This window comes from Mobula birostris, chromosome 13 (genome assembly GCF_030028105.1).
Source record: "Mobula birostris isolate sMobBir1 chromosome 13, sMobBir1.hap1, whole genome shotgun sequence".
Taxonomy (NCBI): Eukaryota; Metazoa; Chordata; class Chondrichthyes; order Myliobatiformes; family Myliobatidae; genus Mobula; species Mobula birostris.
The window spans coordinates 95,868,739-95,893,273 of NC_092382.1; the positions used below are offsets into that span (position 1 = coordinate 95,868,739).

Genomic DNA, 24,535 nt, shown 5'->3' on the forward strand with positions numbered 1-24,535 from the left:
ATCACACTCTCCCAGGATCAGACACCGAGTGAAACCCCCTCACGCTGTCCCATCACACTTTACCAGGGTCAGACACCAAGTGAAATCCCCCTCACACTGTCCCATAACGCATTTCCAGGGTCGGACACAGCGAAGCTCATTCCACACTGTCCCATCACACATTCCCAGGGTCAGACACCGAGCGATATCCCCTTCACACTGTCCCATCACACTTTCCCAGGGTCGGACATTGCGAAGCTCATTCCACACCACTCTATCACACAAACCCAGGGTCAGACGCAGAGTGAAATCCCCGTCACACTGTCCCATCACACTTTCCCAGGATCAATGAAGCTCATTCCACACCATTCCATCACACAATCCCGGGGTCAGACACCGAGTGAAATCCCATCACACTTTCCCAGGGTCAGACACTGAGTGAAATCCCCTTCACACTGTCCCATCACATTTTCCCAGGGTCAGACACAGCGAACCTCATTCCACACCACTCTATCACACAATCCCGGGGTCAGACACCGAGCGATATCCCCTTCACACTGTCCCATCACACATTCCCAGAGTCAGTGAAGCTCATTCCACACCACTCCATCACACAATCCCGGGGTCAGACACCGAGCGATATCCCCTTCACACTGTCCCATCACACATTCCCAGGGTCAGTGAAGCTCATTCCACACCACTCCATCACACAATCCCAGGGTCAGACACCAGTGAAATCCCCTCCAAAATGAGCAGTCGCACATTCCTCGGCTCAGACACAGCATGGAGGTGTTCTGATTGAGCTGGGAGAATGGGGCGGGGTGGGGGGGGGAATTGCTGAATCAAGTTACAGATACATTGGATGAGGTGCGGAGGGTGCTTTGAACATCTCAGTGAGTGACTGTTTTACTGTGGGGGCTTCTTGTTGGGCTTTTCCCACCAGTTTGGACTGCATTTGTCGGTGGTTGATAACTGTGTCACTTCTTGTCGGGGCTGCTGGCAACCTGCAAGGAAGCTGCTTCACCTGAAGGGAAAAATCACTGTTGTCCCCCCCCCCCCGACATCAAGACAACACCCATCCTCCTGCCTTGCCGTCATTTCAGTCACCGTTTCCCATTCCCATTTTCCTATCTCACCTGATCTGTCCATCACCTTCCTCTGGTGCTCCTCCCCCTTCCCCTGCTGCCACGGACTTCTGTCCTCTCTATCACATTCCCCCTACTCCAGCCCTTTATCTCTTTCACTGATCGACCTCCCAGTTCTTTACTTCACCCCACCCTCCTGGTTTCACCCATCACCTATTACCTTGTGTTTCTTCAGCCCGTTTCTCCCCCCGCCACTTTCTTACTGTCTTCTTATCTTCTTTCTCCACTCCTGATGAAGGATCTCAGCCCGAAACGTTGTCCGTTTTCTTTCCCCCATCGATGCTGCCTGGGCCGCTGTAATCCTCCAGCATTTTATGTGTGTTGTTTTAACACAACAGTGCTTGTTGTGTTTTGATCTTTCCACAGTATGCTGACATATTTCTTCCCCTATTTCCATTAGACCATAAGACAAAGGAGCAGAAATCGGCCATTTGGCCCATTGGGTCTGCTCCGCCATTTTATCATGAGCTGATCCATTTTCCCATTTAGTCCCACTCCCCCACCTTCTCACCACGACCTTTGATGCCCTGGCTATTCAGATACCTATCAATCTCTGCCTTAAATACACCCAATGACTTGGCCTCCACTGCCACCCGTGGCAACAAATTCCATAGGTTCACCACCTCTGCTGAAAAAATTTCTTCGCATTTCTGTTCTGAATGGGTGCCCTTCAATCCTTAAGTCATGCCCTCTCGTACTAGACTCCCCCATCATGGGAAACAACTTTGCCACATCCACCCTGTCCATGCCTTTTACCATTCGAAATGTTTCCCATTCTTCTAAACTCCAAGGAATACAGTCCAAGAGCGGACAATTGTTCCTCATATGTTAACCCTCTCATTCCCGGAAGCATTCGAGTGAATATTCTCTGTACCCTCTCCAACGTCAGCACATCCTTTCTTAAATAAAGAGACCAAAACTGCCCACAGTACTCCAAGTGAGGTCTCACCAGCACCTTATAGAGCCTCAACATCACTTCCCTGCTCCTATACTCTATTCCTCTAGAAATGAATGTCAACATTGCATTCGCCTTCTTCACTACCGACTCAACCTGGAGGTTCACCTTAAGGGTTTTCTGTACAAGGACTCTCAAGTCCCACTGCATCTCAGAACTTTTCCTGCTGGCTATTGGGAGGTCAATAATTCAATCCCGTCAGTGTTTGCACTCACCCTATTTCTGACCTACACCCATATTGTCTCAGAGATGAAGCCTCCAGTATGTCCTTTGACTGCCTCTGAAGTAAGTGTCATACCCGTTCCCACCAGATGACCTGGATTTTCTCTCCACCCTGGGACTGTAAAGAACATAGAGGGTGAGAGAAAGAGGAGCCACGAGACAAATAATTCCGGCTCAAAATGTGTCAAGAGTTGGCCACTGGGCTGTGTATTGGAGAATCTGTGGGGGACAGTATTCGCAAGAATCCATTGATTCGTTGGAGTTGGCTGTCGGTTCATGATCTACGCCCTTAGTTGTCTAGAAAATCTGCTTGTTTGCTCGTTGTTTGTGCTGGTGATGTGGAACCTGAGCCTCTGGCAGTCCTTTTACTGCTCCCCACCCCGTAAGCAGGTGAGGGACACACTGTGACTGGACACCCTCTCAGCGAGACTCACACTGCCTCAAGTCCTGAGGGAAAGGAACAAGCATCCATTCAAATGCTGATCTGACAGAGCAACACATCAGAATGGAGATGGGTGAGGACCAGGAAGGGCTGTAAATGAAGGAACCCTGCGGTCATTTCCTGCTCCAACAGTCGTGCAGCTTTCGGTACTGTTGGGAGGAACGGCCCACCAAGGTTGTCTCTGCTGCTGAGCAGGGGAGGGTAAAGTCCATGGCGAGCAGGGACTGTGGAGAATCATCAGTGACAGGAAGAGTGAGTAATTCTGTAGCTGACAGCAAGGTTCATCACCTCCCTGGTGTCAGGGTCAGGGATTTCTTCAATCATAGAACAGTACAGCACAGAAACAGGCCCTTCGGCCCCTCAATGTCATGCTAGGTCGAATAAATTGGTAATGAAATGCCAACCTAACTGATCCCTTCTGCCTACACAATGTCCATATCTTCCACTTTCCTCACATTCATGTGCCTATCTGAACATCTCTTAAAAATGTCTAATGTTTCTGCCCCTCCCACCACCCCAGGCAGCACATTCCAGACACCCATCACTCTCTGAGCAAAAAACCTGCTCCTCACCTCTCCTTTGAAATGACCCCTTCCCACCTTCAATGCATGCCCTCTGGTGTTAGATGTTTCAACCCTTGGAAAAAGGTTTCTCCGTCTACTCTGTCTATGCCTCTTATAATCTTACTAACTTCTGTCAGATCTCCCTTCTGCCTCTTCATTCCACAGAAAACAACCCAGCTTTGTTCAGCCTCTTGTAATAGCGCATGCCCTCTCTCTAATCCAGGCAACATCCTGGTAAACCTCTTCTGCACCCTGTCCAAAGCCTCGACATCTTTCCAATAATCAGGCATCCAGAACTGTTTACAATACTCCAGATGTGGCCTAACGAGAGTTTTATAAAGCTGCAACATAACTTCCCCGTACAGATCCCAGAACACCAGTAAACACAGACTTCGACCACAATCTTGTCTTCTATGGGCAAGCCAGTTCTGAACGCGAACAGCCAATTCTCCATGGATCCTTTACATCCTAATATTCTGATCAGCCACCTATGAGGGACTTTGTCAAACATCTTACTAAAATCCACGTAGACAACAGTAACAGCTCTATCTTCATCAATCGCCCTCGTCACCTCTTCAAGAAAATCAGTCAAGTGCTGAGTGTATAAATATAGGCATTTACAGGCCAAGGAAGCCTTCTAATGATGTAATAAGATGGCTATGCCCCCAGGATTTATCCTGGGTTATTGAAGGAAGCAAGAGACGAGATTGCTGGGGGCTTGATCAGCATCTCCGTGTCCTCTCTGGGCACAGGCGAGATCCCGGAGGACAGGCAAGTGGCTAAAATTGTACCTCTATTTTAAAAGGGAACAAGGGAAAATCCTAGGAACTACAGAGCACTGAGCCTCACATCAGTTGTCGGGAAAGTGCTGGAGGAAATTCATAGAGGTAGCATACATGAGCATTTGGAAACCCATCACCTAATTCGGGAGAGCCAGCATAGCCTTGTGCATGGCAGGTCGTGCCTTACCAACTTGTCTGGGTTTTTTGACAAGGTGACAAAAGAGATTGAAGAGGATAGGGAATTGGATGCTGTCTGCATGGATTTTAATGAGGTGCTTGACAAAGACCCTCATGGGAGGCTGATCCAGAAGATTTGGATGCATGGGGTCCGTGACGATTTTCCTTTTTGGACAGAGGGTAGTGGTTGAAGGGACTTATTTGAGCTGCAGATCTGTAATCAGTGGTGTTCTGCAGGGATCTGTACTGGGACCTCTGCTGTTCATGATGTATATAAATAACCCAGATGAAAATATTCGTAAGTTTGTGGATATAGCAAGATGGTGGAGTTGTGGATCGTGTTGAAGACTGGTAAAGAATACAGCACGGTGTGGATCAGTTGCAGATATGGGCTGAGAAACGGCCGATGGAATCTAGTCATTGTCATACTTTATTGAACCCGGGGGAAATTGGTTTTCGTTACAGTTGCACCATAAATAATAAATAGTAATAGAAATAGTAATAGTCATGGAAATAATAAATAGTAATAGAATAGTAATAGAAAAATAGTAATAAATAGTTAAATGGTAATATGTAAATTATGTCAGTAAATTATGAAATAATTCCAGGACCAGCCTATTGGCTCAGGATGTCTGACCCCCCCAAGGGAGGAGTTGTAAAGTTTGATGGCCACAGGCAGGAATGACTTCCTATGACGCTCTGTGTTGCATCTCGGTGGAATGAGTCTCTGGCTGAATGTACTCCTGTGTCCACCCAGTACATTATGTAGTGGATGGGAGACATTGACCAAGGTGGCATGCAATTTAGACAGCATCCTCTTTTCAGACACCACCGTGAGAGTCCAGTTCCATCCCCACAACATCACTGGCCTTACGAATGAGTTTGTTGATTCTGTTGGTGTCTGCTACCCTCAGCCTGCTGCCCCAGCACACAACAGCAAACATGATAGCACTGACCACCACAGACTCGTAGAACATCCTCCGAATCGTCCGGCAGATGTTAAAGGACCTCAGACTCCTCAGGAAATAGAGACGACTCTGACCCTTCTTGTAAACAACCTCAGTGTTCTTTGACCAGTCCAGTTTATTGTCAACCCAGATAAGTGCGAGGTGTTGCACCTTGGTAGGGTAAATGCAAGAAGACAGCACACTGTTAAGGGCAAAAACGATGACAGTGTTGCTGAGTAGGGAGATCTTGGGGTCCAAGTTCATTGATTCTTGAAAATGGCTACACAGGTCGATAATGTGGTTGAGGAGGCTTACTGAATGTTTGCCTTTATTAGTCAAGGCATTGAGTTCAAAAGTCAGGAGGGCATTACCAGAAGTTCAAGAAATCGATGTTCATGCCATCAGGTTGGAGGCTACCTAGTCAGAGTACAAGGTGTTGCTCCTCCAACCCGAGTGTGGCCTCGTTGCGACAGTAGAGGAGACCATGGATGGACATGTTGGAAAGGGATGAGAAGTAGAATTAAAATGGGTGGCCACCGGGAGATCCTGCTCTTTCTGGCGGACGGAGCATGGGTGCTCGGCAAGGACAGGAGGGATGTTGTCGCTTTGGAGAGGGTGCAGAAGTGATTGACCAGGATGCTGCCTGGTTTAGAAGGCATGTGTTATCATGAGAGGTCGGATAAACTTGGGTTGTCTTCTCTAGAATGGAGGCGGCTGAGGGGAGATCTGATGGAGGTTTATAAGATTATGAGAGGCATAGACAGGGTGGACAGGGAGTTTCTGTTTCCCAGGGTTGAAATGTCTCATACCAGAGGGCATGCATTGAAGGTGAGGTGGGGGATGTGAGGGATAAGACTTTTAACTCAGAGAGTGGTGGACACCTGGAATGTGCTGCTTGGTGAGGTGGGAGAGTCGAATACGTTTAAGAGGTGTTTAGATGGTCACATAGATGTAAGGGAGATGGAGAGATATGGACATTGTGTCAGTCTGAGGGAGGGATGAGTGTTTGGGTGTTTTTTTGATTTGCTTTTTAACTCGTGTTCCGAAGGGCCTGTTTCTGTGCTGTATCGTTCTCTATGCTTGAGTGCCCCAGTCAGAGTCCTGACCTTAACCTGAGCGAACATCTCTGGCAAGAAGTCAAGATTACTGTACACCGTTGCTCCCCAACTAACCTGGCACAGCTTGAGCAATTTCTCAGGGAGGAACGGGCAAATCTCGCTCCATCATACTGTCCATAGCTAACGGAGACTTATTCAAAGAGAATAGTGACTGTAATTGCTGCGAGGGGTGATTCAATTAAGTACTGAGCAAAGCGGAATGAATACATTTGAACTGCTGACATTTCAGATTTTGAGCTTTTAGTTTTTCCATGTTTTACAATTTGGGCTCCATTGTGGGGGGAAAAGTAACATGTGATTCACAAATAAAAAAAAATCTCAGTTAAATTGATCAAAACCCATGGTTGCAATACTCTTTTTTTGTACATGAACAAACGGTTGGGGGCCGAATACTTTTGTCAAGACACTGTAGATAGTGAGATCAATAGATGGATACATAGATAAATACTAGTACTGAGTAAACTTATCCATGCTGGACCAGCAGCCTGATGGTTGAAGGATAATCACTGTTCTTGACCTGGTGATGTGAGACCCAAGGCTCCTGTACCTCCTGCCCAATGGAAGCAGTGAGTGGAGAGCACGGTCTGGATGGTGGGGGTCCTTGATGATGGATGCTGGTTTCTTGTGTCAATGCTCCTTGTAGATGTGCTCAGTGATGGGGAGAGCTTTACCTGGGGACTGGGCTGTATCCACCACTTTTAATAGACTTGTCCATTCGGTGTGGGACTGGGACAGATCAACCAGTGAGTGGTGGCCCAGGCTTGAGGGGCTGGGGACATCTTCTGCTCAGAGTGTGTTGTCTTCTTGCATAATGAGATGAAGGGGCCTCAGGAGGGAACTCTAGAGCAGGATGTCTTGGTTTTGTTCCACACACTGATCAGTAGATTAAATGGCCACAGAAAACTGTTTCCGGGGGAATGTAGAGACAATAACGTGGGATTATCGTAGGATTAGTGTCAATGGTGTTTGATGGTCAGCACGTACCCAGTGGGCAAAAGGCCCTGTTTCTGTGTTGTATAACTCTGTGACTCTTTCTCTTTACCTCGCTCACCTCTACTCTTTCATTTTCTGGCTCTCCCCGATACCTCACATAGCATTAACGCCTCGTGTTTCACCCTGTGACCTTTCACTAAATGTGACCAGTGTCTATCATGTGAAAACCCCTCTGTTCTCAGTCTGTTTGCATGCAGTGGCAAACAGGAGAACAGAACAGGGCAGAATTAACCAGAGGGATGTTCCTATTGGAACTGCAATGGCCACAGAAGCAAGAGTAAACAATTTGTTTAGTTTTGGGGAGAAACTGAATATTCAGCCCCACAAACTATATGGCATCTGTCTGACCCTCTCTCCTCTCCCCCACCCCCCCAACTTTCTGTCTCACTCTCCCTGTACTGGCTCATCACCTTATTCCTTTCACTTCTGTCTCTGGGTGTATTTGCATTTGTGGCTTTCAACACGTGATACATGTGTGAGTGAAATGAACAGTCCATTGTTCTCAGTTTTCTGTTGTAAACATGCTGTCAGATTGAGACAAGATTAAACTGTGCAGTGTTTCAATTCGAGCTCATCCTGCAGAAGTCAGAGTAAACTACTTAGGGGGAATTTGTAAAAACAGGTCACTTGGAACAAAAGCTTCTCTTTAAATTTACCCAATGGCTTGGTCTGCATAGCAATCCGTGGCAATGAATTCTAATGACCACTCTCTGACTGAAGAAATTCCTCTTCATCTCTGTTCTAAATGGACGCCCCTCTATTCTGAGGCTGTGCCCTCAGTCCGAGACTTGAAACATCCTCTCCATTACTTCCTCAATCCAGGGCTTTCAGTATTCAACAAGTTTCAGTGAGATCCTCCTCATTCTTGTAAAATCCGCCCAGAAACATCAATTGCTCCCGATACGTTAACCCTTTCAGTCACGGGATCATACTCCTGTGGACCATCTCCAATGCCAGTGAATCTTTTTTTAGATACGGGACCCAAGACTGCTTAATACTCCAAATGCAGTCTGACAAATGCCCCATAAAGCCTCAGAATTTCATCCTTGCTTTTAAATTCTAGTCTTCCCCACACTGTATCCTATCTGCCACTTCTTGGCCCATTCTGCTCATCTGTTTACGTCCTTCTACAGACAGCCCGCTTCCTGAACACTGCCTTCCGGGGAATTATAGACCGGTTAGCCTAACGTCGGTGGTGGGGAAACTGCTGGAGTCAGTTATCAAAGATGTGATAACAGCACATTTGGAAAGCGGTGAAATCATCGGACAAAGTCAGCATGGATTTGTGAAAGGAAAATCATGTCTGACGAATCTCAGAATTTTTTGAGGATGTAACTAGTAGAGTGGATAGGGGAGAACCAGTGGATGTGGTATATTTGGATTTTCAAAAGGCTTTTGACAAGGTCCCACACAGGAGATTAGTGTGCAAACTTAAAGCACACGGTATTGGGGGTATGGTACTGATGTGGATAGAGAACTGGGTGGCAGACAGGAAGCAAAGAGTGGGAATAAACGGAACCTTTTCAGAATGGCAGGCGGTGACTAGTGGGGTACCGCAAGGCTCAGTGCTGGGACCCCAGTTGTTTACAATATATATTAATGACTTAAACGAGGGAATTAAATGCAGCATCTCCAAGTTTGCGGATGACACAAGGCTGGGCGGCAGTGTTAGCTGTGAGAAGGATGCTAAGAGGATGCAGGGTGACTTGGATAGGTTAGGTGAGTGGGCAAATTCATGGCAGATGCAATTTAATGTGGATAAATGTGAGGTTATCCACTTTGGTGGCAAGAACAGGAAAACAGATTATTATCTGAATGGTGGCCGATTAGGAAGAGTGGAGCTGCAACGAGACCTGGGTGTCATTGTACACCAGTCATTGAAAGTCGGCATGCAGGTACAGCAGGTGGTGAAAAAGGCGAATGGTATGCTGGCATTTATAGCAAGAGGATTCGAGTACAGGAGCAGGGAGTTACTACTGCAGTTGTACAAGCCCTTGGTGAGACCGCACCTGGAGTATTGTGTGCAGTTTTGGTCCCCTAATCTGAGGAAAGGCATTCTTGCCATAGAGGGAGTACAAAGAAGGTTCACCAGATTGATCCCTGGGATGGCAGGAATTTCATATGATGAAAGAGTGGATCGACTAGGCTTATACTCGCTGGAATTTAGAAGATTGAGGGGGGATATTATTGAAACATATAAAATCCTAAAGGGATTGGACAGGCTAGATGAAGGAAGATTGTTCCCGATGTTGGGGAAGTCCAGAACGAGGGGTCACAGTTTGAGGATAAAGGGGACCGAGATGAGGAAAAATTTCTTCACACAAAGAGTGGTGAATCTGTGGAATTCTCTGCCACAGGAAACAGTTGAGGCCCGTTCATTGGCTATATTTAAGAGGGAGTTAAATATGGCCCTTGTGGCTGAAGGGATCAGGGGGTATGGAGAGAAGGCAGGTACAGGGTTCTGAGTTGGATGACCAGCCATGATCATACTGAATCGCGGTGCAGGCCCGAAGGGCCGAATGGCCTACTCCTGCACCTATTTTCTATGTTTCCTCTCTACCTACCTTAGTATCGTTCACAAAGCTATCAAGTCTGTCATCCAGATCACTGACGTACAGTATAAAGTGCAAAGTATCAGTCCCAACACCGACCACTGTGAAACACAACTCGTCACTGGCAGCCAATCAGAAAAGGGCCCCTTTAATCCCACACTTGGCTTCCTGCCAGTCAGGCATTCTTCTATCCATTCCAGCACCTTTCCTGTAATACCATGGGCTCTTAACTTGTTAAGCACGTTGTCAAAGGCCTTCTGAATATGTAAACAACTTTGACCGTCTATCCTGCCTGTTTTTTCCCCCCTCAAAGCATTCCAACAGATTCATCAGGCAAGATTTCCCCTCAAGGAAAACATACTATGGCCTATTTTATCATCTGCCGCCATGCACCCCAAACCTTCCTCCTTAATAATGGACATTTTACTAACTGCTGAAATCAGGCTAAATGGTCTATAATTTCTTGTCTTTCGCCTCCCTCCCATCTTAAAGGGTGGAGTGACATTTGCAATTTTCCAGTCCTCCAGGCCCATTCCAGAACTAGTGTCTCTACAATCATTTTAGCTACCTCTTTCACAACCCTGGGATGTAGTACATATGGTCCAGGTAGCTTATCGACTTTCAGACCTTTCAGCTACCCAAGCACCTTAACAACTATACTGACTTCTGCCCCCGACACTCTAATTTGGTGTACTGACGGGGTATTTCATAATGAAGACTAACGCAAAATACTTATTGAGTTTGTCCACCTTCTTCGTCCCCATTACTACCTCTCCAGGACATTCCCCACTCTTGCCTCTGTTTTACTCTTTGTATTTCTGAGAAAGCTTTTGGTATCGTCCTTGATATTACTGGCGAATTAACCTTCATGTGTCATCTTTTCCCTTCTTGCTTTTTTTTATTGTCTTCACTTGTTTTTTAAAATCCTCCAGCTTCCCACTAATTATTGCTTCACTGTACTCTTTTACTTTTATAAACGCAAACACGAGGAATTCTGCAGATGCTGGAAATTCAAGCAACACACATCAAAGTTGCTGGTGAACGCAGCAGGCCAGGCAGCACCTCTAGGAGGAGGCACAGTCGACGTTTCAGGCCGAGACCCTTCGTCAGGACTAGGTGAAGGAAGAGCTAGTAAGAGATTTGAAAGTGGGAGGGGGAGGGGGAGATCCAAAATGATAGGAGAAGACAGGAGGGGGAGGGATGGAGCCTAGAGCTGAACAGGTGATTGGCAAAAGGGATAAGGGGGAGCGGGGGGGAAACCCTGAGGATGGACAAGGGGTATAGTCAGAGGGACAGAGGGAGAAAAAGGAGAGTGAGAGAAAGAATGTGTATATAAATATAAATAACGGATGGGGTAGGAGGGAGAGGTGGGACATTAGCGCAAGTTAGAGAAGTCAATGTTCATGCCATCAGGTTGGAGGCTACCCAGACGGAATATAAGGTGTTGTTCCTCCAACTTGAGTGTGGCTTCATCTTTACAGTAGAGGAGGCTGTGGATAGACATATCAGAATGGGAATGGGATGTGGAAATTTTAACCAATTTCCCCCGGGATCAATAAAGTATGACTATGACTATGAATTAAAATGTGTGGCCACTGGGAGATGCTGCTTTCTCTGGCGGACAGAGCGTTGGTGTTCAGCAAAACGGTCTCCTAGTCTACGTCGGGTCTCGCCAATATATAGAAGGCCACATCGGGAGCACCGGACGCAGTATATCATCCCAGCCGACTCACAGGTGAAGTGTCGCCTCACCTGCAAGGACTGTCTGGGGCCCTGAATGCTGGTAAGGGGCGAAGTGTAAGGGCATGTAAGCGGAACAAGTGCTACACAAGGCTAAGTGCAAGCAGGGAGATCTGACGAAGGGTCTCGGCCTGAAACGTCGACTGCATCGCTTCTTAGAGATTCTGCCTGACCTGCTGCGTTCACCAGCAACTTTGATCTGTGTTGCTTTTACTTTTATGCTGTCTTTGACTTCTCTTTTCCACCAGTTGCTTCATCCTCCCTACATACTCTCACATTTTTAAGATGTATCTATCCTGAGCCTTCCAAATTACTCCCCAAAACTCCAGCCATTGCTGCTCTGCCATCATCCCTGCTAGTAGCCCCTTCCAATCAACTTTGACCAGCTCCTTTCTCATGCCTCTGTAATTCCCTGTACTCCACAGAAAATACTGATACATCTGAATTTAGATTCTCCTTCTCAAAATGCAAGGTGAATTCTATCATATTATGATCACGGTCCCCTAAAAGTTCCGTTACCTTAAGCTCTGTTTCATTACGCAACACCAACAGCAGTCCGCCAGCAAGTTTTGACTCTTGCACCATGGACAGCATTCTGATTGGTTGCATCACTATCTGGTGTGATGGAGTCACAGGTTCAGAAAGTTGCAGTAAATTGTAAACTCAGCCATCCCCAGCACGAGCACTGACCTTCCTATTATCGAGGACACCTTCAATAGGCGATGCCTCAAAAACACAAAGTACTCGGCAGATGCTGGGGTCAGAGCAACATTCACAACACGCTGGAGGAACTCAGCAGGTCGGGCAGCATCCGTGGAAACGATCAGTCAAAGTTTCAGGCCCGAACCCTTCGTCAGGGCTGAAGAGGGAGGGGGCAGAGGCCCTATAAAGAAGGTGGGGAGAGGGTGGGAAGGAGAAGGCTGGTAGGTTCCAGGTGAAAAACCAGTAAGGGGAAAGATAACGGGGTGGGAGAGGGGAAGCAGGGAGGGGATAGGCAGGAAAAGTGATGAAGGAATAGGGGAAAACACGATGGGTAATAGAAGGAGGTGGAACCATGAGGGAGGTGATAGGCAGCTGGGGGAGGGGGCAGTGTGAAACTGGGATGGGGAAAGGGAGGAGAAGAGAATTACCAGAAGTTGGAGAATTCTATGTTCATACCAAGGGGCTGGAGACATCCCAGATGGTATATGAGGTGTTGCTCCTCCAACCTGAGTTTGGCCTTGTCATGGCAGTAGAGGAGGCCATGTATGGACATATCCGAATGGGAATGGGAAGCAGAGGTGAAGTGGGTGGCAACCGGGAGATCCTGTCTGTTGTGGTGGACGGAGTGGAGGTGCTCGACGAAGCGGTCCCCCAATCTGCGTCGGGTTTCACCAATGTAGAGGAGGCCGCACCGGGAGCACCAGATGCAATAGATGACCCCAACAGACTCACAAGTGAAGTGTTGCCTCACCTGGAAGGACTGTTTGGGGCCCTGAATGGTGGCAAGAGAGGAGGTGTAGGGACAGGTGTAGCACTTACGCTTACAGGGATAAGTGCCGGGTGGGGGATCCGTGGGGAGGGACGTGTGGACCAGGGAGTCGCGGAGGGACCGTTCCTGCGGAAAGCGGAGAGGGGTAGAGAGGAAAAGATGTGCTTAGTGGTGGGGTCCTGTTGAAGGTGGTGGAAGTTGCGGAAGATAATGTGCTGGATCCGGAGGCTGGTGGGGTGTTAGGTGAGGACAAGGAGAACTCTGTCCCTGTTGTGGTGGCGGGAGGATGTGGTGAGGGCCGAAGTGCGGGAAATGGAGGAGATGCGGGTGAGGGCATCACTGATGACGGCAGAAGGGAAACCACGATCCTTAAAGAAAGAGGACATTTGAGATGTCCTGGAATAGAAAACCTCATTCTGGGAGCAGATGCGGCGGTAACAGAGGAACTGGGAAAAGGGGATGGGATTTTTGCATGTGGCAGGGTGGGAAGAGGTAAAGTCAAGGTAGTTATGAGAGTCAGTGGGCTTATAGAAGATGTCAGTGGACAGTATTTCTCCAGAGATGCAGACCGAGAGATCCAGAAAGGGGAGAGAAGTGTCCGAGATGGACCAAGTGAATTTGAGGGCTGGGTGGAAGTTTGAAGCAAAGTGGATGAAATTGATGAGCTCAGCATGGGTGCAGGAAACAGCACCAATGTAGCCGTCAATGTAGCGAAGGAAAAGTTGGGGAGCAGTACCAGAATAGGTTTGGAGCACAGACTGTTCCACATAACCAACGAAGAGGCAGGCATAGCTGGGGTCCTCCCCCACCCTTTTATCTTTCCCCTTACTGGTTTTTCACCTGCCACCTACCAGCCTTCTCCTTCCCACCCTCCCCGCACCTTCTCTATAGGGCCTCTGCCCCTTCCCTCTTCAGACCTGACGAAGGGTTTCGGCCCGAAACGTTGACCGGTCGTTTCCACGGATGCTGCCCGACCTGCTGAGTTCCTCCGGTGTGTGCTGAATGCCTCAAAAACAGTAGCCAGCACGCAGGCGGGGGAAGCATCAGGGGCAGCAGGGCAGCAGAAGGCAGGCAGAGCACCACCAAACGAGGTGAGTTCCTGCTCCTCACGTGAGGGTTTTTCCTAGTTTTTTAAACCATGAAAGCAAGCTAGGGTCCAGCAGAGCAGCCATCATTGGTGTGGGGGCAGAGTCAGAGTGGGAACTCTGACTCGAGAGGCTTCGACGAGAAGAAGTTGAGGCCAAAGAAACGGGTAAGAAGGGTAGGTTTTTCCTTTCATTATTGCTGATTTGGTCTTTGTTGCCCATATTGTACAGTGCAGGCAGGATGGCAGACGTGGCAATGGAAAGCTCCTCCTGTAGGATGTAGGAATTCAGGGAACCAGATAGTCTCCCTGATGACTACACCTGCGGGAGGTGCAGCCCACTCCAGCTCCTGAAAGACCACATTAAGGAGCTGGAGCAGGAGTCGGATGAAGTAAGGATCGTCCGGGAGGCAGAGCAATCAATAGATACGACTCTTGACCATGTCTTTGCACCCAGGGTGCAGAATTCGGTGAGTAGATGGGTGAACACCGAGAGAAGTAAAGGGAGAAGGAAGTCAGTGAAGGGTCCCCCTGTGGCCATTCTCCTCAGAAACAGCTATACATTTTTGGATACTTGATGAGGGGGATTACCTATCTGGCCAAGGTAGCAGCAGCCAGACCGATAGCACTGTGGTCAGCTCTAAGCCTCAGAAGGAGAGGGTGAAGTCAGGCAGAGCAATTATAGGGGACTTGGTAGTTGGGAGACAGATAGGAGATTCTGTGGCAGCAATAGCGTGTTGCCTCCCAGGTGCTATGGTCCAGGATGTTTCTGAGGGGTTGAGGAATAATCTTGAAGGGGAGGGTGAGCAGCTGGAGGTTGTGGTACACGTTGGTACCAATGACATAGGCAGGAGAGGGGTCGAGGTCCTGTGCACTAAGTTTAGGGAGTTAAGGATGAGGCTGAAAAGCAGGACCTCCAAGGTGGTAATCTCCGGATTACTCCCGGTGCCATGTGCTCGGGAAGGTCAGAACAGGAAGATAGCACAGATGAATGAGTGGCTGAGGAGATGGTGCACGTGACAGGGTTTCAGGCTCTTGAATCATCTGAAGCTTTTCTGGGGAAGAACTAACCTGTACAAGTGGGATGGGTTGCACCTGAACTGGATGGGAACCAATATCCTGGGAGAGAGGTTTGCTAATGCTGTCAGGGAGGCTTTAAACTAGATTTGCAGGGCGGGAGGTGGGAACCGAAGTGAAGAGGCAGAGGATGGGGCAGTTGGCACACAAGTAGGAACAGGGTAGGGAGTTTGTGAAGAAGGATAGGCAGATGACAGAGCAAAGATGCACTCAGCCAGATGACTTGAGATGTGTCTACTTTAATGCAAAGAGTACCATAACAAAGCGGATGAACAGAGTGTGGATCAATATGTCGAACTATGACGTTGTGGCCATCACAGAGACTAAGATGTCTCAAGGGCAAGAATGGCTACTGAGTGCGCCTGGCTTGAGATGTTTCAAAAAGGACAGGGAGGGAGGCAAAAGAGTTGGGGGAGTCGCACTGTTAATCAGGGAGTGTCACGGTTGCAGAAAAGGAGGAAGTCATGGAGGGATTGTCTACTGGGTCATTGTAGGTGGAAGTCAGAAACAGGAAGGGGGCAACAACTCTACTGGGTGTTTTTATAGACCCTTCCAATAGTAACAGAGACATCAAGAAGAAGATATGAAGGCAGATTCTGGAATGGTACAATAATAATAGGGTTGTTGTGATGGAAGATTTTAACCTTCCTAATATTGACTGATATCTCCTTACAGCAAGGGGTATGGATGGGGTGGAGTTTATTTGGTGTGTTCAGGAAGGTTTCGGACGCAATATGTAGATAAGCCAACTAGAGGAGAAGCTGAACTTGATCTGGTAGAGGGAAATGAATCCGGTCAGCTGTCAGATCTCTTGGGAGAGCATTTTGGAGGTAGTGATTACAATTCCATCTCCTTTCCTATAGCACCGGAGAGGGATAGGAGCAGAAAATTTGGGAAAACATTTAATTGGGGTAGGGAGAAATATAATGCTATTAGGCAAAAACTTGGGAGCAGATGTTCTCAGGCAAACGTATGGCAGAAATATAGCAAATGTTCAGGGAACATTTACATGGCGTTCTGCACAGGTGTGTTCCATTGAGGTAGGGAAAGGATGGTAGGGTAAAAGAACCATGGTGTACAAAGAAACTAGGTGTTGTTAGAGGTCTAGAAAATTACAAGGTGGTAGAGACAGAAACAATAGGGTCTTTTGGAAGACTATTAGGTACACGAAACTTAGAAAAACAGAGGGTTATGCAGTAGGGAAATTCTAGGCAGTTTCTGGAGAAGGTTACATGGTCGGAACAACATTGTGGGCCGAAGGGCCTTTAATGTGCTGGAGAGTTCTATGTTCTAGGTGAAAAGATAGCAATCATCATTAAAGACCCGTCACCACTCGTATTACTACCATTGGAGAAGGGTTGCAGGAGCCTGAAGACAGACAGACACTCTACTTTTTGCCAATAGCTTCTTCCCCTCCAGCATCAGATTCCTGAATAAACAATTAACTAACCCTTCAACACTTCACTATTTTTGCTTTCATTCTGCACTATTTTTCCTTTGATATTGCACTACTTATTTACACACACACAGTTGTAAAGTGGATTCCAGTTAATTGAGCCATAAGACCTTTAGACATAGGAACAGAATTAGGCCATTCAGCCCATCGTGTCTGCCCCACCATTTCATCATGGCTGATCCCAGATTCCAATCAACCCCATACACCTGCCCTCTCACCATATCCCTTCTTGTCCTGACCAGTCAGGAATCTATCAACTTCCACCTTAAATATACCCACAGACTTGGTCTCCATCGAAGTCTGTGGCAGAGCATTCCACAGATTCACTACTCTCTGGCTAAAAAAAATCCTCCCTACCTCTGTTCTAAACGGTCACCCCTCAATTTTGAGGCTGTGCCCTCTAGTTCTGGATACCCCCACTGGAGGAAGCATCCTCTCCACATCCATCCTATCCAGTCCTTTCAACATTTGGTAGGTTTCAATGAGATCCCCCCTCCGACCCGCATTCTTGTAAATTCCAATGAGTACAGGGCTAAGACTGGCAAACACTCCTCCTATGTTAACCCCTTCATTCCCAGAATAATCCTTGTGTACCTCCTCTGGACTCTGTCCAATAACACAACACATAAAAAATGCTAGTGAACACAGCAGGCCAGGCGGCATCTATAGGAAGAGGTACAGTCGACGTCTTGGCCTGAAGCATCGACTGTACCTTTTCCTATAGATGCTGCCTGGCCTGCTGTGTTCACTAGCATTTTTTATGTGTGTTGCTTGAAATTCCAGCATCCGCAGATTTCCTTGTGTTTACATCCTTTCTGAGTTATGGGGTCCAAAATTGTTGACAATACTCCAAGAGGTGCTGCCTACCTAGTGTCTTAAAAGCCTCAGCATCATCGCTTTGATTTTATATTCTATTTCCCTTGAAATAAATGCCAACGTTGCATTTGCCTTCTTTACCACAGATTCAACCTATAAATTAACCTTCTAGGAGTCTTGCACGAGGACTCCTAAGTCCATTTACACCTCTGATGTTTGAATTCTCTCCCCATTTAGATAATAGTCCAGACTATTGCTCCTTTTACCAAAACGCATTGTCATACATTTCCCAACACGGTATTCCATCTGCCACTGTTTGCCCATTTTTCTAATTTGTCTGTCCTGCTGCATCACATTGCTTCCTCAGCACTACCTACTCCTCCACCTCTCCTCGTATCCGTAAACTTTGGCACAGTCATCAATTCCACTACCTGAATCATTGACAATTTGAAAAGAGCAGTCCTAATACTGACCCCTGAGGGACAGCACCAGTCACTGGGAGCCAACCAGAAAAGGGCCCCTTTATTCCTACTCACTGCCTGTCAGCCACCCCTCTATCCATGCCAGTATCTTTCCTGTAACACCATAGGAGTTTATCTTGTTAAGCAGTCTCCTGTGAGGCACCTTATCAAATGTCTTCTGAAATTCTGAGTAAATAACACCCACTACCTCTCCTTTGTCCACACTGCTTGTTATTTCCTTGAAGAACTCTTGACAGATTTGTCAAGCAAGATTTCCCTTCACAGACTTTTCCCGATACTGGACTTTGACTTACTTTATCATAAGTCTCCAAGAACCCCGAAATCTCATCCTAAAAGATGGACTCCATCACTTCCCCCAACCACTGAGGTTAGGCTAACTGGCTTATAATTTTCTCTCTTTTGCCTTCCTCCCTTTTAAAGAGTGGAGTGACATTTGCAATCTTCCAATCCTCCAGGACCATGCCAGAATCAAGTGATTCTTGGAAGACCATGACCAATGCATCTGTTATCTCTTCAGCAACCTCTCTCAGGACTCTGGGATGTAGTCCATCTGGTCCAGATGACTTATCCACCTTAAGACTCTTCAGTTTTCCAAGCAGTTTTCCCTTTGTAATAGCAATGGCACTCACTGCTGCTCCCTGAATTTTGGCATACAGCAACTGTCTTCCACAGCAAAGACTAAAGCAAAGTACTTATTAAGTTCATCTGCCATTTCTTTGTCCCCCATTTCTACATCATCAGCATCATTTTCCAGTGGTCCAATATCAACTCTCACCTCCCTTTTAGTCTTTATATACCTGAAAAAACTTTTAGTATCCTGCCTTATACTATCGAGTCGTTTGCCCTCATATTTCACCTTTTCCCTTCTTACAGCTTTTTTAGTTGCCTTCTGTTGGATTTTAAAAGCTTTCCAATCATCCAACTTTCCACTCACTTTTGCTATCTTATACACCCTTCCCTTGGCTTTTATACAGTCATTAACTTCCTTGTCAGCCACGGTTGCCTAGCTCTGCCATTTGAAAACAACTTATTTTATCTGTGGGACATATCTATCCTGCACCATGTGAACTATTCCCAGATAATTCAGCCACCTCTGTTCTGCTGTCATCCCTGCCAGCATCCTCCTCCAATCCACCTGGGCAAGCCGTCTGGGTAGCCTCCAACCTGATGGCGCGCACACTGATTTCCCTAAATTCTGTTAATGCCCCTCCTCCCCTTCTTACCCCATCCCTTATTTATTTATTTACTACTTTCCCCCTTCCCCCTTTTTCTCTCTCTCTCTCTGTCCCTCTCACCATAGGATTTTATCTTGTTAAACAGTCTCCTGTGAGACACCTTATCAAATATCCTCTGAAAATCTAAGTAAATGACACCCACTACCTCCCCTTTGTCCACACTGCTTGTTATTTCCTTGAAGTCCTTGCCTGCTCTCCATCTTCTTCTGGGCTCCCCTCCCCCTTTCTTTCTCCCTAGGCCTCCCGTCCCATGATCCTGCCCCTTCTCCAGCCTCGTATCCTTGTTGTCAAACTACTTTCCAGCTCTTGGCTTCATCCCTCCCCCTCCTGTCTTCTCCTGTCATTTCGGATCTCCCTCTCCCCCTCACTTTCAAATCTCTTACTCTCTCTTCTTTCAGTTAGTCCTGACGAAGGGTCTCGGCCCGAAACGTCGACTGTACCTCTTCCTAGAGATGCTGCCCGGCCTGCTGCGTTCACCAGCGTTTTGCGTGTGAAGCTCCTCACTCATTGCCTCTGTAATTCCCTTTATTCCGTTGTGATACGGATAGATGTGATTTATGCTTCTCCCTCTCAAATTGCAGTATGAATTCAATCATATTATGATCACTGCTTCCTAAGGGTTCCTTTACCTCAAGCTCTGACCCTACGTCACCTCTTTTTAAAGATGTAATTCCATCTCTGACCAAAAGAGCCACACCACCACCTATGCGTCCCTCCCTGTCCTTTTGATACGAAGTATATCGTTTGATGTTAAGCTCCCGACTATGACCTTCTTTCAGCCACGACTGCGTGACGCCCACAACGTCACATCTAATTGTGCCACAAGTTCGTCCACTTTAATCTGAATGCTACGTGCATTTATATACGGAATCTCCAGTCCTGCATTCTTCGCCCTTATGAATTTTGCCTCTGTGGTACAACTTAGCTCTTTGCCATCATGCCCTTCATTTAGTTCGGACACTAGGCTGCTTAATTGGGACAGAAGACTGTTGCCAAAGAGTGTCTAACTAGCGTCAGCCACATGCACTTCCAAGGTCTTTAGACGTACTACCATGAAAAGTGTTTTTTAAATAGCATCAGTTACGTGTTTCTTTTGAGTGAGCAGTGGTTTTTGTCACCGATAGCGAGAAATAAGCAGGAACACAAATTGGAACTGTTTTGCTCATCACAGTTTCAAGCTTTCAGGCCTGGAGATGCCAGAAACAGTTGGGAGCAAAAATTAAATGAATTCACGACTTCAACAAGTCAGGAACTATGGGGAATGTGAAGGTATCGACAATCACCTTGAACGTTATAATGAAAAAGAAGATTCGGAATATGCAATCGTCTGAAGCATTGTATGAAGGCAGTCGATTATCTGCACTGAGTGTCTGCTGTGGTTTTGTTCACCTACAGTCAATTAAAAGAACGCGGCAGGTGAATTCCTCCGTCGACAACCACAATACACAGTTTTATTGTCCTGCACAAGTATTGGTGGTGTTCTAATTTGTCCTGTATTTCATTGAATTAAATAAATTGCTACTCAGTTAAACAGTAATTCATCTTTTTTTTAATACCTTCTAACTATTTCCATGAAGAGGCGGCCACTTAATTGGGCCAATCCGTACTGGTTGTGATTTGTCACAATTAACTGGAATCCACTCTATTTCTTCTTGTAATTTATGATATATTTTACACATTGCAGCACCCATAAAATCTACTACGACTTACAATAAGAAATGCACTGGAGCTCTCCACAGCCCCGGTTATGTGCCTCAGCAGAACCCTGACCCCTGGACGCTTCTGGAGCAGAGCCCATCCCATTGGAACAACTTCCTCCGTTCCCCAACACTGCTGACAACGTCCCAAAATTCAAACCCACTTCTCACACGGGCTGACACAGTTTTTTACCCCTCCCCTTCCTTTCCAGTTCTGATGAAGGGCCTCAGCCCAAAACACTTAATCGTTTTTCGTTTCCAGAGACGCTTCCTGAACTGTAGATTTCCTCCAGCTTTTTGTACACCGGAAATCAAACATCCACAAGTAATCCCTTCCTGTGCTGGTGTTGGATGAAGGTTTTTGGGCTCTAGAGATATAACGGGCACACGGGGGCTTTGGCAGCTTAAGGTACATATTCCGGAGATTAAATATGAACTTTGTGGATAACTGAGAATTGGAAAAACACAGATACATGTGGGGTTGGCACAATGGAGAAATGGGAAGGGACAAGATTATCAAGGAGATGTAAACCAGGATGGGAATTTTGTGACTGAGATGAATATGGAGGTGACTGGTAACTTGGGTGGGGCAGCAGAGATATCTCAGTGGGGAATAAGACAACAGGGAAACGCACACCCTCTCCCAATCCCCTCTCTCACCTGAGCCTTGCTTGTCGCTATTATTCAATGTTCCCCTGTGGCTTCTCACCAGCAGTCGTCTCTGCTTCTGGCATGGAGAGTCTATCGTTCACGGTCCTATAGCACACTAGAGAGGTACAAGGGGTTGCACATTGAGAACAGATGAGGTTAGGACTTTCAGGAGGTTGAGAGGGCGATGGATAGGACGTAAACAGGAGGAGTTTTATAAAGTTGCAACAACAGACCCTCTTGACTTTTGACTTCAGTGCCTCGACTAACAACATCAGCATTTCATAAGCCTTCTGAACCACCTTATTGAACTCTGAGCCACTTTCAAGGAGTTCTGAACTTGGATCCAAGATCTCTCTGCTCAGCAACACTTGCCCTCAACATGCCAAACTTCGATTCGTAACTTTCCTGTGATCTATTCTGTTCTTTTTCATTAATTGTAGTGAAGAGATTTCTTGCTCTTGCTCCTCAACACAAAAAATCTACTGTCACTGATCAAATGGACTCTCAACTTCAAGGTTATCACCATTCAACTGTATACACGTATCCTGCCAAACAAAACAACTTTCCCCCGGACCAAGGTGCAGAACACAGTACATATAACTCACAACAACACATCAAGTAATATTACCACAAATAAATTAACAAATTATAAAACATATTCCAGAAGACTGACATTTAGCATAAGGTGCATTTCAAAGTTCAGAGTAAATTTATTATCAAAGTACAGAAATGTCACCATACACAACCCTGAGATTCATTTTCTTGTGGGCATACTCAATAAATCTATAGAATAATAACCACAACAGAATCAATGAAAGACTGACCAGTTAGGCCATTCAACCAGAGTGCGGAAGACAACAAACTGCAAATACAAAAAGAAGAAATAATAATGATAAATAAATAAGCAATAAATATCAAGATCATGAGATGAAGAGTCCTTGAGAGTGAGTTCATAAGTTGAGGGAACATTTCAATGATGGGGCGAGTGAAGTTCCGTGAACTTTTCCCCTGTGCCGTGCAATAGATTTTTGAGCCGTTTCACAGACACCCGGTTCACCTGTCCTTTGTGAAGCCGGGAGGAGTCAGGGTACAATGTTTATATGAAGTGTGAGAGGTTGCAGCCCCTGTTTGAGTATCTGAATGGGCTGCTGCTCACGTTTTGGTTGTACTTCAGCTCTGTGCTCCTGATATATGGTCACCCAGTACGGAGGGGGTTGGGATGCTCAGAGAATCTACTGGTGGGCTTGTTCCTGGACCTGGCCGAGATGGCCATTCGTGGGTCCAGGCAGTCAAGTGCTCTGCCTAAGCTGAATGCCTGCCCCTCTTCTGGGGTTACGTTCATGCTGAAGTGTCTGTAAAGAGGGAGAGTGCGGTCACTATGGGCACAGGGGTTATTTCCGGGAACAGTGGGCCCTCCAGGGAATTGAATGTTTTGTAGAAAGTAGTAACCATATTTTAACTTGAAATTCTGAACAATCCCAAAAATCACAGATGTCTGTATTTTGTGAGTGAATAAATTTTTATAATTCTGTAAAACAAAATAGGAGCTATGCTCTTTAAAGGCCTTTGTTGCCAGGGCTGTCTGCACTGTCTACAATTTATCCTTGCCTGGACACAACTTCCACACAAAATCCCCTTGCTGATGTAAATTACTCACCCAGAAAAGCCAGAACAAGCCACGGGACCCTCCTCTTGCCGGCTAAAGGGGGAGAAAACATAATTTAATTTTCTCACAAATATATTTCTATATTTATTATAATCTACAGTAAATTTTATTCATTGCACTGTTCTGCTTTCGTAAAACAACAAATCTCACCATATATGTCAGTGATAACACACCTGATTCTGAACGTAACTTAAATCAGAGGGAAACGAGACAGTGGGGTACGGACCAGACTGCAAACTGGGACAATAACTCAGGATCCATCGATAGTGGGTGTGGTACACCATGCTCTCACTGGGAGCCGACAGACAGAGGTGAGATATCTACCTAGCTATCTCTCTCTCTCTCTCTCTCTCTCTCATCTCAGAGTGAGAAGGGTAGGACCCTCTGTCTCACTCTCTTCCCTCTGTGTGTGTCTCTCCCTCCCCCCCCCTCCACCAACACACTGAGTCGACACAGAAAAGTGTGAGATCTCCCTCGCTCTCTCTCTCTCACTGGGACCTTCTTGAGGTAGGTGAGAACTCCCTCTTTCCTTCCAGAAATTCCATCTACTTTAATGTCCCTGCATCCTGTCCACCCCATTCCCTCTTCTGATCTGTTCTCTCCACCAAACGCAGTCCCCATGCAGAGTACACACACACACACACACACACACACACACACACACACACACACACACACACACATACACACACACACACACACACACACACACACACACACACACACACACACACATACACACACACACACACACACACACGTTAACAGCACAGATGACAGATATCTGAGCCTAACCATCGTTTACAGTCTGCGTGAGAGATAAGGGAGATGGAAGTACCTGCATCCTCCTCACTTGTGGAGTCAGTCCGTGAGAAGTGTCAGCCTTAGCACCGACTACCTTCCACACCGGCTGCTGGTGTGAAAGAACACAGGGCTGGTTAGTGAGACGGCTGATTATATGATATGGGAGAACATGCAAAGTGAGGGAGCCGCCTGGAATGAACAGTCTATTGTTCTCATTTTCCAAACTTCCTCAATGGACACGACATCGACAACAGCTCAGGACAGGAAAAGGACTCTGTGTATCGGAGCAGGAGTGGACACACCGACTAGGGAGTGAAATATGAACCAAGGCAAGAATTATGGAGTTTCTCCAGCATTTTCCGTAGATTTTCAGCATCTGCAGAATCTCCTGTGTTTGTAACTAACATGGGCAGTAGGTACGAGGGAGGAGAGGACACAATATGAACACAGAATGGGTACTGGGCTGTGCCACACGGATCTG

At 46.7% G+C, this 24,535-nt stretch overlaps 1 pseudogene; it reads right to left on the reverse strand.

Moving 5' to 3' along the window:
- Positions 1-24,535, reverse strand: part of LOC140207758 (beta-1,3-galactosyltransferase 5-like) — a 54,996-nt pseudogene that overhangs the window by 11,859 nt on the left and 18,602 nt on the right.